The sequence below is a fragment of the Schistocerca cancellata genome, chromosome 6 (genome assembly GCF_023864275.1).
Source record: "Schistocerca cancellata isolate TAMUIC-IGC-003103 chromosome 6, iqSchCanc2.1, whole genome shotgun sequence".
Classification (NCBI taxonomy): Eukaryota; Metazoa; Arthropoda; class Insecta; order Orthoptera; family Acrididae; genus Schistocerca; species Schistocerca cancellata.
Genome location: NC_064631.1, coordinates 326,752,880 through 326,772,301, shown reverse-complemented (window position 1 = coordinate 326,772,301; position 19,422 = coordinate 326,752,880).

Here is a 19,422-nt window from a genome sequence, read left to right as displayed (position 1 = left end):
TGACATGTGTGCAAATATAAAGTCTGATTTGTGTGCTAGCGTCCAGTGTTCTGGTAATCCTACTCGGAATTGATCAATAAAAGTTCGTGGATGTAATGAGTTTCCTTCTCGAAAGTGTTGAAATTTTCTGACTGTGAGGAAATGATCGTTGTCGTAGTTCCATATGAAATTCGCGATGCTTCGCCACTTTTGTTTCTGATCATTTCTCCCGTCGTTCTTTCCGGTTGTGGTAGATCCATTGGATATTGTCCACTGTAACTTTCACCTACCCTTGCGTAGAATCGTAGGAGTGGTACGCAATAATTTTCTTCCATCGGTTGTGAACGTGTAGCTGAATGCATTGCACAGTACTCTTCGTGACCTGGCTTTCCATTGTCACGTATTGGTTCGGTATCTCGTCTGGCTAACCTTGCCGCTTCATTGCACGATCCAGACTGTCTTGAAACATACATTTGTGGTTCTGCATGTGTTTGTGGTGCCGTTTGTTCATCAAGAATTTCGAAACGTGTTTGTTGCTGTGCAGGCTGTCTGATTTCACGAATGTCACTTTCCACCTGTGATTGGAATCGCAAATGCGTAATATCTTCGTTAATTGCTTGTTTTTCCGGTGCTGTTACAGATACGGATGTGGTTGCAGACTCAGTGCTTGTTCGATCCTGTTCACTACGCTCTTCAATAGTTTGCAACAACTCTGTTCGCAATTTCTGAAATTGTTGCTTCGTTTGCGCTTCTATTTTGACTATGCGATTATCATATCTTTTCAGCGCTGCTTTTGTGATACGTTTGTGTAATACACTGTTTTCAACAGTTTCAAGCGCTGTACCTGCTGCTTGTCTAGTAATTACGTTTATCTGTTTCTCTAGTTTCTTGACTTCTCCCTGGGTGTTGTTACGTAATGTTTTGATCTCATCCTGAATGTCATTACGCAATGTTTGTACGTCCGCTTGTACCTTGTCAATGTCTGTTCTCAATCGATTGTGACCTGTCATTAAGTTTCCTATCACTTCTAGAGATTCTTTTGCCTCGTATTCAATATGACTTAGGTGTAACTGAATTTTTTTGTTTTGTTCTTTAATCTCACGCATTTATCTCGTGGTTTCTGCAATTTGTTTCGTCGTTTCTGCATTCTGAATTTAAATTTGGTTCGCAATTTCTTTATTTTGTCTTGCCGTGGTTTCCGTCATTTGTTGTAATAATTCTGCCAGATTGGTGGGTCCTATTGCGTTTTCTTCCGACGTCCTACGGTCTGTACTTTCGCCCAAGTGTTGGTTTGCAACCGATTGTATTGAACTGTGTGGTGACACGTTTCTGCTCGAATTCCTTGTACTCTGTGGTGAGGGAGCTCTGGTTACTTGTACTATGGGTTCTGCGTATTCAAGACGCAAGTCAGAATCCTCATTGACTGTCTCTCTACTTTCCTGCTCCTCTGTCGTATGCCGACCTACGTTTTCTATGCCTTGGCGTACATTATCCTCGTTATGGTGCGTTATCTGTCCTATTTCTCGCGATACTGCACCGTCTGTTGTACAGTCCTCTATTCTCTGTTCATTTTCATGCTGGGTCTCTACCTCAATTCGGTCAATGTCTCGATCTGCCATTGCTAATCTTTCCGAATCACTTATTTTCTGTTTTAAAAGCAATTCACGCGCCCTACTTCGTGTCAACATGCGCTCATACGATCTCACGCGTTTCATAAACTTTTTGTTCACACGACTTGACACTTATTATACCCAAGACTGACAATCCATTCACTTACGTGTTGGGTCAGAACCAACTTGTCAACGATGTATCCGCCACCTGTGCTTTTGCATTGGAGAGAAAACTTAATTATAACAATATTAAAATTCGTAACTTGATTATGCTATTGTCTCTGCTAGAATGTCTCACTTTCTATTGAATACTTTCTTACTATCTATAGCTGCAGCTGCCGTTGTCAACTATTTACGCCTTTCAAAAAAAAAATTTATTACAAACAACTTTTAACAGGATATTTTTCTGACCTAGTTGGGCATGTGGTCGACCTTCAGTCATGGTGTTTTACCATCCTGACAGGGTCGCCATACTCTACCATTCTGCGTGGTGTCTGCTTGTTCCAAGTCGCGTCTCCCTACCAGTTTCGCGCAACGACGCTCTGAGCGTGTTTTTTAGGGAATTTACTAGTTTGAACCTGGGACCTGTTGCTGCTAAGGAGACGCCAAAACACACATGACATGTAGAGTTCAGAAGAGTTCAGTGAGACTAGCGATGATATAATCAAATACTTAATGATTTCAGCGTCAGCTCTACTGCACTCCCCGTGAAAGAATCTTAATACTAACTAAATTTAGTGGAAGGGGTTCAAGGCTTTCCTATTTTTAGTTAGGTGGTAAAATAACGTCGAAAAAGCAGTTAAGTTTACCATTGGAAATTTTATTCTACTCACAAAACATTGTTTATAAATTGCACTATTGATAAAAGGAAATATTTTAATACAGGGTGATAAAAACCAACTGCGTTCAACAAAAATGTGAACGAATATGCCCTGAATGGGTTTCCAAGTTCTACAATGGATCTAAGGATGACCTATGCCATATCACATCTATAATCTAGATTTAAGTTAAGTTTCATAAAAGAGAAAACTATCAAAATGGTCTACAGTGACCCTCAATTATCTTTAATTACTTATGTAACTTGCCGTAAATTACAATGGCTGATGTGGCTTCTCAATAATTATATATCAGAAAAATCATCGCGTTTCAGATTTTAACTTCTAGTAGCAAATGTGAATACCACGAAGTTTAATTGACGATCGACACTAGTATTACGTTAATAAAGGGGTGTAACAGATGAGACTTCTGCAGTTCTGAGTGAAGCTTTATGCGCTGTTAGGGCATTGCGTGCGTTCATTACCTTATCATTGGTTAGGCAGCGTCAGGGGGTGGCGGGCAGCGCAGCTCAACACCTCGCCGTCTCGGAAGCAACTCTCTCTAACCTCTCCTTACTACAATTTACCGAAGTTGGTTTAAAAAAAAAGGTATCTGGCTGTGTTTTCAACTGACCAATCAGGGTCTCAATGTTAACCTTAAGCTCCACCAACAAAAATTCTGTCTATCCAATGAGAAACGTTATACTTTTCGTGGTGGGGTAATGTTTTTAACGTTTGCAACGTAACAGAGACGCGTATAGTCTCACGCTAAAACTTTAAGCTGGTGTGGTCCTTTTAGTGTTATTGTAAGATCTATACTGTTCTTCTGGAGGGCTCTATCTTTTAACATGGGCTGGGGGGTGGTCCTGGCGGTCGGCTGGCAACGTGAGTGTCCGTCCCTTATCGTAGGGCCTCCTAGCCTACACGACTCTGCTCTCGGCTTCTGTTCTCGTTTCTTCCCTCGGAACTGCGTCTGTTTCACGATGGGAAGGTATGACATGCATTTAGACGTTCTTGTGTTAGTCTGTGGTATTCTATTTGCTCACTCGTTGATTGTATTACTTTGGTTAATTTAATGTCAGGATTTATTCGGAGCTGTGTGACATACTGCCGGATTTGCTATCATGTCAGTGTTTTCATGGAAGCCGTACGTGGTGGCCGTGCGTTTCTTGGCGCTGCAATCCGGAACCGCGGGACTGCTACGGTCGCAGGTTCGAATCCTGCCTCGGGCATGGATGTGTGTGATGTCCTTAGGTTAGTTAGGTTTAAGTAGTTTTAAGTTCTAGGGGACTGATGACCTAAGATGTTAAGTCCCATAGTGCTCAGAGCCATTTGAACCAATTTTTCATGGAAGGTGTTGGATTTGCCTGACTCCTTACAGATTCAAACCACGATTCTCCTGGAAGAGAGTCAAATCACAAAGCCACGTCAGTGCTGGAAAAACTCTTACGTTATTTGATTTTCAAACAGCTGAGCAAAAATGAACGTACTCAGACAGTTCTCTCTTTACGTATTCTGATCACCACTAAAGTGACACAAAAGATTTTTGGCGCAACGCAGTCTGACTTTCAATGATCCCTACAATAGAATGTCCCTGAATAACATTAACCTATACCTTTCATAAATCACTTACCTCACAAAAATCTTAGTTACTCCAACTACTGCAATGCAGCGAGCGCCAATCCTGACAGCTAAATAAAAGATTCTAACTACTGAAGGCACTAACATAGTTAGAAAATGAAAGATTTTGACGGAGAACAAACATTGTATCTACCTTAATAGTGTTTAAAAGTCATTATATATATATATATATATATATATATATATATATATATATATATGACATCCAGTCTTAAAAATTTCCTTTTTCTGACGGACACACGTTGAGATCGTCCGCTCATAGTGACCTCTCAAAATTTTGGCATCTCTCCCCCCACATCCATCACTGCTGGCGGCTCACCTCCAACGGCCCAACGCTACACTAGCGAATTTCGAACAATGAGTCCAACCAGCCACAGAGTGCACACAGCGCAGTCAGCGATTTTCATACAGAGCGCTAAGTGGCGTTACCAACATAAAACCCAAACAGCCTACTTACAAAGCATCTTCAGCGACGAATTTTAGAAGGTTATAGCTGATACCTTCCCCCCATGAACCATGGACCTTGCCGTTGGTGGGGAGGCTTGCGTGCCTCAGCGATACAGATAGCCGTACCGTAGGTACAACCACAACGGAGGGGTATCTGTTGAGAGGCCAGACAAACGTGTGGTTCCTGAAGAGGGGCAGCAGCCTTTTCAGTAGTTGCAAGGGCAACAGTCTGGATGATTGACTGATCTGGCCTTGTAACAATAACCAAAACGGCCTTGCTGTGCTGGTACTGCGAACGGCTGAAAGCAAGGGGAAACTACGGCCGTAATTTTTCCCGAGGGCATGCAGCTGTACTGTATGATTAAATGATGATGGCGTCCTCTTGGGTAAAATATTCCGGAGGTAAAATAGTCCCCCATTCGGATCTCCGGGCGGGGACTACTCAAGAGGATGTCGTTATCAGGAGAAAGAAAACTGGCGTTCTACGGATCGGAGCGTGGAATGTCAGATCCCTTAATCGGGCAGGTAGGTTAGAAAATTTAAAAAGGGAAATGGATAGGTTAAAGTTAGATATAGTGGGAATTAGTGAAGTTCGGTGGCAGGAGGAACAAGACTTCTGGTCAGGTTACTACAGGGTTATAAACACAAAGTCAAATAGGGGTAATGCAGGAGTAGGTTTAATAATGAATAGGAAAATAGGAGTGCGGGTAAGCTACTACAAACAGCATAGTGAACGCATTATTGTGGCCAAGATAGATACGAAGCCCACAGCTACTACAGTAGTACAAGTTTATATGCCAACTAGCTCTGCAGATGACGAAGAAATTGAAGAAATGTATGATGAAATAAAAGAAATTATTCAGATAGTGAAGGGAGACGAAAATTTAATAGTCATGGGTGACTGGAATTCGAGTGTAGGAAAAGGGAGAGAAAGAAACGTAGTAGGTGAATATGGATTGGGGCTAAGAAATGAAAGAGGGAGCCGCCTTTTAGAATTTTGCACAGAGCACAACTTAATCATAGCTAACACTTGGTTTAAGAATCATGATAGAAGGTTGTATACATGGAAGAACCCTGGAGATACTAAAAGGTATCAGATAGATTATATAATGGTAAGACAGAGATTTAGGAACCAGGTATTAAATTGTAAGACATTTCCAGGGGCAGATGTGGACTCTGACCACAATCTATTGGTTATGACCTGTGGATTAAAACTGAAGAAAGTGCAAAAATGTGGGAATTTAAGGAGATGGGACCTGGATAAACTGAAAGAACCAGAGGTTGTACAGAGTTTCAGGGAGAGCATAAGGGAACAATTGACAGGAATGGGGGAAAGAAATACAGTAGAAGAAGAATGGGTAGCTTTGAGGGATGAAGTAGTGAAGGCAGCAGAGGATCAAGTAGGTAAAAAGACGAGGGCTAGTAGAAATCCTTGGGTAACAGAAGAAATATGGAATTTAATTGATGAAAGGAGAAAATATAAAAATGCAGTAAGTGAAGCAGGCAAAAAGGAATACAAACGTCTCAAAAATGAGATCGACAGGAAGTGCAAAATGGCTAAGCAGGGATGGCTAGAGGACAAATGTAAGGATGTAGAGGCTTATCTCACTAGGGGTAAGATAGATACTGCCTACAGGAAAATTAAAGAGACCTTTGGAGAGAAGAGAACCACTTGTATGAATATCAAGAGCTCAGATGGCAACCCAGTTTAAGCAAAGAAGGGAAAGCAGAAAGGTGGAAGGAGTATATAGAGGGTCTATACAAGGGCGATGAACTTGAGGACAATATTATGGAAATGGAAGAGGATGTAGATGAAGACGAAATGGGAGATACGATACTGCGTGAAGAGTTTGACAGAGCACTGAAAGACCTGAGTCGAAACAAGGCCCCCGGAGTAGACAACATTCCATTGGAACTACTGACGGCCTTGGGAGAGCCAGTCCTGACAAAACTCTACCATCTGGTGAGCAAGATGTATGAAACAGGCGAAATACCCTCAGACTTCAAGAAGAATATAATTATTCCAATCCCAAAGAAAGCAGGTGTTGACAGATGTGAAAATTACCGAACAATCAGTTTAATAAGCCACAGCTGCAAAATACTAGCACGAATTCTTTACAGACGAATGGAAAAACTGATAGAAGCCGACCTCGGGGAAGATCAGTTTGGATTCCGTAGAAATGTTGGAACACGTGAGGCAATACTGACCTTACGACTTATCTTAGAAGAAAGATTAAGGAAAGGCAAACCTACGTTTCTAACATTTGTAGACTTAGAAAAAGCTTTTGACAATGTTGACTGGAATACTCTCTTTCAAATCCTAAAGGTGGCAGGGATAAAATACAGGGAGCGAAAGGCTATTTACAATTTGTACAGAAACCAGATGGCAGTTATAAGAGTCGAGGGACATGAGAGGGAAGCAGCGGTTGGGAAGGGAGTGAGACGGGGTTGTAGCCTCTCCCCGATGTTGTTCAATCTGTATATTGAGCAAGCAGTAAAGGAAACAAAAGAAAAATTCGGAGTACGTATTAAAATCCATGGAGAAGAAATAAAAACTTTAAGGTTCGCCGATGACATTGTAATTCTGTCAGAGACAGCAAAGGACTTGGAAGAGCAGTTGAATGGAATGGATGGTGTCTTGAAGGGAGGATATAAGATGAACATCAACAAAAGCAAAACGAGGATAATGGAATGTAGTCGAATTAAGTCGGGTGATGTTGAGGGTATTAGATTAGGAAATGAGACACTTAAAGTAGTAAAGGAGTTTTGCTATTTGGGGAGCAAAATAACTGATGATGGTCGAAGTAGAGAGGATATAAAATGTAGACTGGCAATGGCAAGGAAAGCGTTTCTGAAGAAGAGGAATTTGTTAACATCGAGTATAGATTTAAGTGTCAGGAAGTCATTTCTGAAAGTATTTGTATGGAGTGTAGCCATGTATGGAAGTGAAACATGGACGGTAAATAGTTTGGACAAGAAGAGAATAGAAGCTTTCGAAATGTGGTGCTACAGAAGAATGCTGAAGATTAGATGGGTAGATCACATAACTAATGAGGAAGTATTGAATAGGATTGGGGAGAAGAGAAGTTTGTGGCACAACTTGACTAGAAGAAGGGATCGGTTGGTAGGACATGTTCTGAGGCATCACCAATTTAGTATTGGAGGGCAGCGTGGAGGGTAAAAATCGTAGGGGGAGACCAAGAGATGAATACACTAAGCAGATTCAGAAGGATGTAGGTTGCAGTAGGTACTGGGAGATGAAGAAGCTTGCACAGGATAGAGTAGCATGGAGAGCTGCATCAAACCAGTCTCAGGACTGAAGACCATAACAACAACAACATAGCTGATACAGATGGTTTGTGATTGGCTATCCCACACTACTATGTCTGTAATTTGATACTCATTACTTCCATCTAGCGACAATTTTTTTTCAAATGAAAGACATATATATTCATCCTCACAGTGTTGTACCTTAATAGTTTATGCTGTGGTAGTTTGACAGGCGCTAAGGGGCAGTTTAGATTACTGTCTCCTGTTCCAGTTTCTGACCTCTGCGAGAAGGGAAAGGTAAACACGATGCTTGAAGCTTCTGACGGTCCAAAGAGTAAAAAATTATCAATATAACGTAACATTACACGCAACTGAGGACATGACTACAAATGTTGAAGATTTTTCCTATACTTCGCACACACACTGATGACTTTCTTTTGCGAAGTATGACTGTTGCTTGATAAGTGTATTTTTGCGTAAAGAATCCCGTCCAAATCCGACAAACGGCTCACCATTAAGTGTCATCTACCCTCAAGCCATGACACATTGCGGAGGGGTTTGGAATTTAATCCAGGCTCTTGGCGAAAGTCTGGTTCAAAATGGTTCAAATGGCTCTGAGCACTATGCGACTTAACTTCTGAGGTCATCAGTCGCCTACAACTTAGAACTAATTAAACCTAACTAACCTAAGGACATCACACACATCCATGCCCGAGGCAGGATTCGAACCTGCGACCGTAGCGGTCGCTCGGCTCCAGACTGTAGCGCCTAGAACCGCACGGCCACTCCGGCCGGCTGGCGAAAGTCTGGGTTTATCACAATGATAATCAGATGTACTATCTGCCCATAAGGTTACAGAAATGTTACGATACAAGCGGCAAACGGAACAATCACGCCAACGCCTTACAAATAACAGCCAGCTCTGGAAATAAAATGTTCATACTACGTTGTTTATATTATTCGCCCAGAACCTGTACATACTGCACTAGCTACAACATAGAACATCACAAAACATACTTCGCACATCTCTCATACCACTTCCAGTTTCTCTCGAAAGAGTGAAGACAAAATTGTCTTTGTGCTTCTGCACGAGGTTTAGTCTTTCTGTTCTTACACTCACGCGAGATATGCAGTGGAAGAATAGAAATACTGCACCAAAAATGTCAAATATTCATTCTTTATACTTACTTGTCAAGTTTCAGAAAAAAATCTTACTTCTAACCATCCCTCATGGATCAGTCTAATATTGAAATTGGAAACAGTAGACAGAAAGCAGAAATATCAAATTTCCTTTTTAAAAATGTATACGTGTCTGAGGATTTTTTATCACTTCAACGTTCGATCAATGTACAGACGCAGAAATAAGTGATATTGATAGAAGTGCACCTGGTATTGAAAGACTGCTCTCAGCGAATAAGACACAGAATTCCAATTAGACTTTAAACAGACCACACTGTGGAGTTAGGCCCTTTCGTAGTCAAATTTATAGAGACTCTTGCACAGCAAATAGTCCTGCTTGACTGTAAAAGAGGGCAGGTCACTCTTGTTTACAAAAAGGGTAAAAGTTCAGGTACACAGAATTACAGACCAAAATTGCTGACATCTGTCTATTGCAGGATACTATAGCATACAATAGGGTGAAAGACTTCGAAATTCCTGGAGAAAGGCCATCGTCTCTCAAAGGTTCCGAATGAATTCAGGAAAAATCCCTCATACGAAACACTACTTTATTTATTCATAAAAGACATCTTGCGTAAAACAAACACAGTCTGGCTTTCGTGATTTCTAAAAGCATAAGACAGTGAACTAAATCATCAGCTAATAGCCACGGTCCGATCATACGCATTATCTTCAGACATTCGATTGTCTAACAAGGAAAGAGTGTGACTTTGAAAGTTCGGAACAGCACGAAAAGTGCTTACAATAAAAATCGCCCATCCCGAAAACGGTGGTATGAACCACTCGCATGCAAAACAGCGCGTCTTACCACGAGAAAATTGAATGATCACCTGTTCAAGGCCTAAAAAGACGAACTTTTGTTACATGAAGAAACAAAATATCGATATAATAGAGGACCAAAACCACAGATGTTTCAGTATCGTGACTTATTGCTATATGTCCGCAGCTCTTGGTCTTGCGGTTGCTTTCTCGCTTCCCGTCAAGGGGTCTCGGGTTCGATTCCCGGCGGGGTCAGGGATTTTCCCTGCCTCGAGATGACAGGGTGGTGTTGTGTCGTCATCATCATCATCATCATCATTCATCCCTATTACGGTCGGAGGAAGGCAATGGCCAACCACCTCCGCTAGGACCTTGCCTAGTTGGCGGAGTGGGTCTCCCGCATCGTCCCCTACCCTCCTCGGAGTACGGGACCTCATCATCATTGCTATATTTAACTCTGCTTAAAATAATTGCGCTATTTGAACGACAGACTTTTACTACTGACCTGCTCAAATACTCAGACTGCAAAATGCAGGTGCAGGATTTCAGTGAGGTGGCCAAAGCAAAGTGGAGCACAATATCCACATATGATTGAAGCCACTTTTCACGTTCAACTTCACTTCTAGATTCAAGCAGACCAATATGAAATGTCTCACAAATCACATTTTCACACGAAGATACTGCCATGTCTGTGCCATAACGTGCCTGTTGCCATGCATATTGTCGCATAGGCCTGTACTTCCCCGCAGAAAGTTTATTATATAGCAGAGATAAAGTCTAATAGTGAAATGACGATCGAGTAACGTTACTTGTAATTTCATTCTTACAAAATCAATGGTCCTTCTCATGTAGAACTTAAATTACTTGAAGTCCACATGGGGAGGTTAGTCCTATTATAGGAATTTTGTTTTTCGCGTTACCGAAGTTCCTCTCAGACCTTGAATAGGTGAGAATTAAACCCTCTCTCGCGGTAAGACTGTTTTTGCGATGAGCGATTTGTTTTTTTAAGCACATTTCGTACCGTTGCTGATAGTTCGCGGTCACACACTTCCCGTATATGTGAATTTCCGAATAATAGATGCCAGTTCGTTATAGTGGACGGCTAATGTTCAACGGAAACGAAAGGAACATCGACTGTGCCCAACGAAAATTTTATTTTAGGCAACTGAACATGCCTTAATAAAGCGAGGCGAAACGCATCTGGCGAAACAAATATTTATTCAGTTCCATATAGAAGGCCCCAGCTTAAAAATCATTAACAGAAGATTAATAGTAACTGAAGAGTGACTTATCAACAGCACACGTTATTGTTCCAACGTTTGGCATGCTTATGAAGTATTCATTACAACAGATACCGAACGAATTCAGAGATAGGATAGTGACAAGCCAGTGTACACCACAAGGTAATGTAACAGAGCTGCTCGGGAAACTTAAATGATAATCTTTAGAGGAAAGGCGACGTCGTTATCACGAAACCCTGGTCGGTGCAATTAAAGAACTGGTATTCGAAGAGAACTCTGCTACAATTCTGCTGCCATCATATTGTGATGCACACACGGGCGCGTGTAGTGGTATATAGATCATAACCTTTTGCTGGCTCAGTAGGCAAAGTGAATAGGGCAGAAGATCACAAATATTGCTACGGAATACCCTCCGCCACGGACTGTAGGGTGGCTTGCGGAGTAAATATATATGAATACAGCAAAGAGCCAAAGAAACTGGTACGCCTGCCTAATATCGTGTAGGGCCCCCACGAGCACGCATAAGTGCCGCAACACGACTTGACATGGACTCGACTGATGTCTGAAGTAGCTTTGGAGGGAGCTGACATCATGAATCCTGCAGGGCTGTCCATAAATCCGTGAGAGTACGAGGGGTTGGAGATTTCTCCTGAACAGTACGTTGCAAGGCATCCCAAATATGCTCAATAATGTTCATGCCTGTGTAGTTTGGTGTACTCTGGAAGTGTTCAAACACAGAAGTGTTCCTGGAGCCTCTCTGTAGCAGTTCTAGGCGTGTGGGGTGCCGTATTGTTCTGCTGGAATTGCCCAAGTCCGTCGGAATGCACAATGGATATGAATGGATTCAGGTGATCAGAGAGGATGCTTATGTGTGTATCACCTATCGGAGTCGTATCTAGACGTATCAGAGGTACCATATCACTCCATATGAACACGCCTCACACCATTACAGAGCCTCCACCAGCTTTAACAGTCCCCTGCTGATATGCAGGGTCCATGGATTCATGAGGGTGTCTCCATACCCATGCACGTCGATCCGCTAGATACAGTTTGAGAAGAGACTCGTCCTATCAGGCAACATGTTTCCAGTCATCAACAGTCCAATGTCGGTGTTGACGGGCTCAGGTGAGGCGTAAAGCTTTGTGTCGTGCAGCCATCAAGGGCACTCGAGTTGGCCTTCGGCTCCGAAACTCCATATCGATGTATCGTTGAATGGTTCGCACGCTCACACTTGTTGATGGCTCTGCATTGAAATCTGCAGCAGTTTTCGCAAGGGTTGCACTTCTGTCATGTTGAACGGTTCTTTTCAGTTGTCGTTGGTCCCGTTCTCGCAGGATCTTTTTCCGGCTGCAGCGATGTCGGAGATCTGATGTTTTACCGGATCCCTGATACTCATGGTACACTCGTGAAATGATACGGGAAAATCCCCACTTCATCTCGAACTCGGAGATGCTGTGTCCCATCGCTCGTGCGCGGACTGTAACACTACGTTAAAACTCAGTTAAATCTTGATAAACTGACATTGTAGCAGCAGTAACCGATCTAACTACTGCGTTAGACACTTGTTGCCTTATATAGGCGTTGCCGTCCGCAGCGCCGTATTCTGCCTGTTTACATATCTCCGCATTTGATTACGCATGCCTATACCAGTTTCTTTGGCGCTTCAGTGTATAAGAGTAGAGGAGCTCAGGGCATCACCATAGCACTTCCATACTGATTAACGCGCGCTGTTGTAACTGCAAAAGCTGAAAAAAGTACCCATAACGTCTGGTCACATGTTAACATCACTTCGTACATGTACATACCGTCACTCAGTATGCAAATGACTAGAGCTGCAAATCTCTGTGACAGGCATAACGGCCCATAGAGTGCAGTAATTTTGTATGTGATTAGTGTTGTTACCAGGCCTGGCTGGGTATAAAAAAAGCCGTAAACAGTGTTAGACGTGCAGTTATCACTGTAAAAGACACGGAGATGCCACGAAATCATTTGAGACAGCTTTACGGGCGCCTAACAGTTTGGAGTTAGTTTCATTATGGGTCCCCATGTGACCATCTGGTTGAATCGTGCAGTATCCAGATTTGGGGGGCGTTCTGACGTGATATTGAGTCGATGTTGGGCTGCATGGGAACGGCAGGGCACGCATATTCGTCATCAAGGTTCCGGCAGACTGCGTCTGACGGGCACAAAGGAGGATCGCCGTGTTGTGCGGCAATCAACCCCTTCACATCTGCGCTTGCCATACGAGAAAAAGTAATGGACTGGAATGAGATTTTCACTCTGCAGCGGAGTGTGCGCTGATATGAAACTTCCTGGCAGATTAAAGCTGTGTGCCCGTCCGAGACTCGAACCCGGGACCTTTGCCTTTCGCGGGCAAGTGCTCTACCATCTGAGCTACCGAAGCACGACTCACGCCCGGTACTCACAGCTTTACTTCTGCCAGTACCTCGTCTCCTACCTTCCAAACTTTACAGAAGCTCTCCTGCGAACCTTGCAGAACTAGCACTCCTGAAAAAAAGGATATTACGGAGACATGGCTTAGCCACAGCCTGGGGGATGTTTCCAGAATGAGATTTTTACTCTGCAGCGGAGTGTGCGCTGATATGAAACTTCCTGGCAGATTAAAACTGTGTGCCCGACCGAGACTCGAACTCGGGACCTTTGCCTTTCGTGGGCAAGTGCTCTACCATCTGAGAGCACTTGCCCGCGAAAGGCAAAGGTCCCGAGTTCGAGTCTCGGTCGGGCACACAGTTTTAATCTGCCAGGAGGTTTCAAGTAACGGACTGCTTGCAACATCCTGTGCCATTCCACGCCATTAGTCTGAGATCAGTAGCAGTCGGACTACGGAATTACTGTCCCAAGCGTGGGCTGCCGTTAACACAACAACACTAACAGCGGAGTTTGGAGTGGTGCCGTGACAGGGAAGCACGGACTCCTGATTAATGTCGTCGCATAGTGTTCACTGATTCTGCACTACCTCGGTGAAAATCGTCGGCCTGTATAGCGGTGACCTGAGAAGACATCACTTTCTTCCAGCGTTTTACAGGGGCCTAACGTTGTTACTTATGGCGTCATGGTGCTGGGAGCCATTGGGAATGGCTGAAAGTCACAGCCTTTAGTCATAGAGGGAACTCTGATAGTGCAGTAGTATATCACATATGTCCTGCGTCGACATGTTCACCTCTCATGCGACAGTACTGTGGTGCCATTTTTCAACTGGAAATGCTCCATCACACATGGCACGTGTCTATGAACTGCCTGCGTGATGAGGCACTCTTTTAGCCAGCAAGTTCCCCAGGTCTGTTCACTACAGGACGTGTGTGGGACTAAACGTCAACTTCCGTCCCAGTGACTTTGAGTCTCAAGCTGCCAAGTTATTTGTAAATTTGACTGCACAGGGCGAAGAAAAAATGGCGCATTTCGAGGTCGGAATGTGAATCCTCATCCAGAACAAGACAAAAGTTTATCTAACAAAAACATATCGGGTGCATTTTGAAAACACACGTGTGAAAACGAGGCGCTGGCACCAGAGTCGCATCGTGCAGTGCATCGGAGTGTACAGAGAAACGTGTATCAGCGATCATTACCATACTAGCCGTCGCAGCTCGTTGACTAAACTGCCGGGACATCAAACCCGCATCCACCTTGGAATTATTGTTCGAGTCCTCGTCAGTCTTTTTTTTATTTTTAGACGTCTGTTCCCAAGTTCTCGTCGTTTATAAGAGGAACGTCATTTTGTCACATGACAATAGCCTATCACATGACAATGGGATCCATTAAACAGTGTATGAATGTCTACTAACCGCACAGTACGTAACCATATCTGGTCCTGTCAAGTTTACGCAGGGCGGCCTCCCGATGGAGTACACAGACGAGGAACACGTCGATATGCTTTTTTAGCTGGGGGCATCCGATAACCAAGCTCCTGCTGCTCCTCCTGCGTTTGTTGCACGGTACGTTCAAAGGCGTCATCCGACACCCCCAGGATAACAAGGCCGCCCAGCAGTGTTAGTGACGTCACACTAAGCGGCCCATAGCCGACGCAGCAGTCCACGGACACCTCCGTACAGACGCGCCTGATGCTAACGATCTTCTGTCCGTCATACAGAAAGGAGCGAACTATAATTCGAACCAAAGACCAAATTATATATATTCTTGTAAACAGCATAAAGGTTCATAACGAAATACCGATTACATATACGGGCAGGAATAGGTTCTAGAACTCCTCTGAAAAGTGTTTATCTTCAGTACCAGAATGAACATCAAATTGTCAGGTTTTCTAAATAGAAAAGCACTTTGTTAGTAACAGACAGTAATAATGAGACTTGCAGTTGGTGATTTCTACGTGGAAAAGGAAATAAGCTGTAGAGAGATTGAAAATGGTAAGTAAAGAGAGCCTCAGCCTTTTGCTCACATTCTTACATGTAATGCACTTGGTTCTTTTTCATTTCCTTACCTTTCATAACATTTTTAATATTGTTTCAAGAAGTGTATCTTCAATAGCAGAGTGAACTTCAAATTGTCAGGCTTTTCTCACAGGAAAGAGCAGTCCCTTAGTATCACAGTGCAAGACAGTTCAGTGATGTCCATGTTAAAAGGAGAATATTTGATATCTATCTTTTGTTTCCATTCTTTATTACTGGGGATACACTTGTAAAAATTCTTGAAAAGAGCTGTCACCATGAACATATGAGTAAATTCACAATAGTCATGTGTTTTATGAGATAAAGCGAACTCTTGTTACCTTATTGTAAACGAAAGTTGTGAGGGTTTTGCTACGTATGACAGTGTTTAGATAGTTTACTTTCAGTGTAATAGCTTGAAAATGGTAAGTCCTGCTGTCAGTTGGCATTTGTCACCACCTGTATGAGAGTTTTAAAGCTAAATAGTTTTCTGACAATTATAAAATAGTGGCAAAGTTCCTCAATCGATTAAACTTATTCCTGCCCGTGTATGTAATCGGTATTTCGTTATGAACCTTTATGCTGTTTACAAGAATAGATATAATTTGTTCTTTGGTTCGAATTATAGTTCGCTCCTTTCTGTATGACGGACAGAAGATCGTTAGCATCAGGCGCGTCTGTACGGAGGTGTCCGTGGACTGCTGCGTCGGCTATGGGCCGCTTAGTGTGACTTCACGAACACTGCTGAGCGGCCTTGTTATCCCGGGGGTGTCGCGTCATCCCGATAAGACTGTTTACCGTCGCCTGGAGCAACGCCTTTGGGAAACCAGTGATCTTCGTCCACGAGCAAAGAACAGAGGTCGTCGAAGGACTAGACGTACTCCACAGACAGAGGACACAATTCTTGAAACCGTCTCACCAGTCACCTCTGCGAGGTACCCACGGTATTACAAGGCAGATTCAGATATCTCAAAGACTGGTTGTTGAAGTGTTGCACGATGAAGAACTGTCCGTATAATTACACGTTAACTCGCCACCGGCGGCCAGGAGGTTTCATACGACAGGTGCATTTTTGTGAACTGCTTCTCCACCAAGAGGAAGATACGAACGTTTTATAAATGATATGGACTAACGAATCTAGCTTCACTCGTGAAGGTGTTTTCAATTTGCACTTCAGTCGTTGTAGTTGGAACACAACTCGCATGTCATCCGAGGCACGCTTTGGTATATACCTGTGGGCTATAATATTGGGAGGAGTGCATTTGCTGGCAAGTTGAGTGCGCCCCTCTATCGTACATTTCATTGAAATATTTTGCCTGACGCATTAGAAAACTTTAAACTTATTCGGCGACAGCTATAGTTTCAGCATGGTGGTGCACCACCATACTTTGGAGTGAATGTGCGTAACTGTTTAAATAAAGCGTTTCCAGATAAATGGATTGGTCGTAGAAATCCAATGTTATGGTCTCCACGTTCACCGGCTGTTAATCCACAAGATTTTTATGTGTGGGGACAAGTTTATAGTACGCCACCCACGGATGAGCACGACCTAATAGTTTACTCGCATGCCGCTCTCCGCAACGGTAGATGCAGGTCTCTTGCTTAGGGTCCAGCAAAGTACGATACAGCGAGTGGCGAAGTTTTGGAGATGCAAGGTGGTCGCTTTTAAAATCTAAAGTGAACGTTGCTCGTACGTGTACGTACCGGCTCCGTGAAGATAAGCCTGGACGTCAAACGTACAGAATGGAATAATTGTGCGTAGCATAATGTGCAATGTAGTGTAGACTACCTAATGTGTTTTTTGTACCTCATGTTACTGTATCCTCTGTTATTTTCTGTTGGCTTGATTTGTGTCATGCGCCAAAGAAAGTGGTCGTTTACGTCTCTAAGAAGTCCATGGTATGTCTTAATGTTTAAATAAAGGTAAGTAACAGAAAGAAGAAAACGAGATACCGCATTGTGGAGGTGTAAATTGGATACAATTAGATGCTGAAAAAAAAAAAGTTTGGTGCGAACGTGACTACAATGCCGACGAGTATGCGTATTAGTTACCCACAGCACTGCCCCTTCTCACTGAGCTAATTTTGAAATATTTCGGTTTGGCAGCCATCATATTCAGGTACAAGAAACTGTTCTTAGCCCAGTTGCGAAGGCAACAGTGACAAGATGACGTAATGTGATGTGAGGTACCGATGACAGACGGTTTGTTCGGTACGGGTATCGTGAGAAAGATCGCCTAAATTTTTCTCCTTCTCCGCGATTTGCTGCTGCGTTCGGAATTTGAGCGCCAAAACAATAATCTTCTGTTATTCATTTTAGACAAACTAAGCAGCGTATTTAGTTGCATTTCTAATAAAAGCATCTCTCAGTATCGTGTTTTCGTCTAATTCTTTCACAAGTATCAATGACCAGAAGAATTAGAAACAACTGCTGAACGAAAAGGAAGACTAAGCACTTCGGTTCTCTCTCAGATCGCGCCTGACTTGGATGGCAGGCGAAGTGTTTAGGTGTAGGATCAGAGCTGGTTCGGCAGTGTCGGAGGACAGACATGCTGCCTGGTGCGGTATCAGTTAGGATGTAATTTTCAACGTCTAGTTTGTAAATGTGAGAGCTGTAACTACGGAAATACCCAGATCATTATTTTGTTGAAGAGTAGAAATTTATGTGACTCTAAACTGGAATGTAATTGTGCAGTTTCTCGTGTTCTGGCAATAAAAAGCGAGTGGCATCACATACAAATAAACTCATGGGAAATCTAATCATTTGTAAAATAACAGTTCCTCGCTAAGAGTTTCTTACAGTCTTAAGATTACGAATTCATGACGTACGTTTTGTATTCTGCGCAGGGACAACTACTATAAAAGACCGAGCGTTGGCGAACGTTTAGTAGAGCTTATGCATTCCACTCAGAGCGGTGGGTGATGATGATGATGATGTTTGGTTTGTGGGGCGCTCAACTGCGTGGTTATCAGCGCCCGTACAATTTCCCAACCTTTGCTCAGTCCACTTTCGCCACTTTCCTGGATGATAATGAAATGATGAGGACAACACAAACACCCAGTCATCTCGAGGCAGGTGAAAATCCCTGACCCCGCCGGGAATCGAACCCGGGACCCCGTGCTCGGGAAGCGAGAACGCTACCGCGAGACCACGAGCGGCGGACAGAGCGGTGGGTGTACTGCAGTCTGCTTACTACAATTAGTACAAATGAGATCAGTGACAGGTCATATGTTTTAACTCGGAGGAGGTATGAAGGAGAAAGATATATTTGGGAGAAAGGGATTATGATACACACGTAAATCTCTCTCTCTCTCTCTCTCTCTCTCTCTCTCTGTCTCTCCCTCCCCCTCCATCCCTTCCTCTCAGTCTCTCTTTTTGAACTTGCCGTAATTTGACAGAGTTCATGCTGCTTCTTCTTGGCCTCACTGCAGGCAGTTAGAGTAGGTAGAGCTTTTTTTTTTTTTTTTAAATCACATTTCTATTAAGCGTTTTTGAGGGGCTAGGTTATGCAAGATACACTTTTGTCCCGCTCTTCTTGTCCTGCAGTTTATATCACGAGGCCTGTGAAACTCTTGTGTTTTCTCTAGAAGACTGTCCTTACGAGGCCCGTTAATCGAGAATAGGTCGATCACGAGCCTGTTATGCGTCTCCTATGCGCGTGCTGACTAGTAGTTGGATGAGAAAGTGGGAGTGACAGGTGCCCGGGTTGGGACGTAAGAGGCGGCCACTTTCAGTGGCAGCCGGCAGCCGGCGTGCCCACACGCGCGCCGCCGACCAGCCGCTAATGGGACCGCACTGCACCGCGCTGACCGCTATCCACCGTCCACTGTCCAGTAGTGTCCAGGAGCAACACGGCGCAACAATGGCCGAGGACGCCAGCGACGCGCTGCTCGCCGTTCGCGGGGACCGCTCCTCACACTCGCAGGTAAACACCACAGACTTACTAAAAACAACTAGACGGCACACTGGCGCTAGTGCAGCTTTCACTTACTGAGCAGAAAAAGTTGCCACTTTGTGTCCTGCGGCAGCGCAGTGTTTACATTTAGTAAACTATGTCAAATAGCTGGTAAAATATTTG